Here is a 247-nt window from a genome sequence, read left to right as displayed (position 1 = left end):
AATTGTTCATCATTCAGTTTTAAAGAACGTTGCAAAAGCTTAAGAATGAGACATACAGTGGACAAGTTAAGACACTCAAACATAAATAGAAAAAAGACTTTTGGAAAAGACAACTAATATAAATGAGTAAATTAAGGAGGCATTTAATTAATGCCTGACAAGATCATTTGGCCCCACCCACCCTCCATTCCATTTATATAAATCACATACATTTTGGTTTAATGTACATCCCATCTACACCCAACAA

This window comes from Humulus lupulus, chromosome 5, assembly GCF_963169125.1.
Source record: "Humulus lupulus chromosome 5, drHumLupu1.1, whole genome shotgun sequence".
Classification (NCBI taxonomy): domain Eukaryota; kingdom Viridiplantae; phylum Streptophyta; class Magnoliopsida; order Rosales; family Cannabaceae; genus Humulus; species Humulus lupulus.
The sequence above is the reverse complement of the archived record's forward strand: the minus strand, read 5'-3'. Positions refer to the sequence as shown.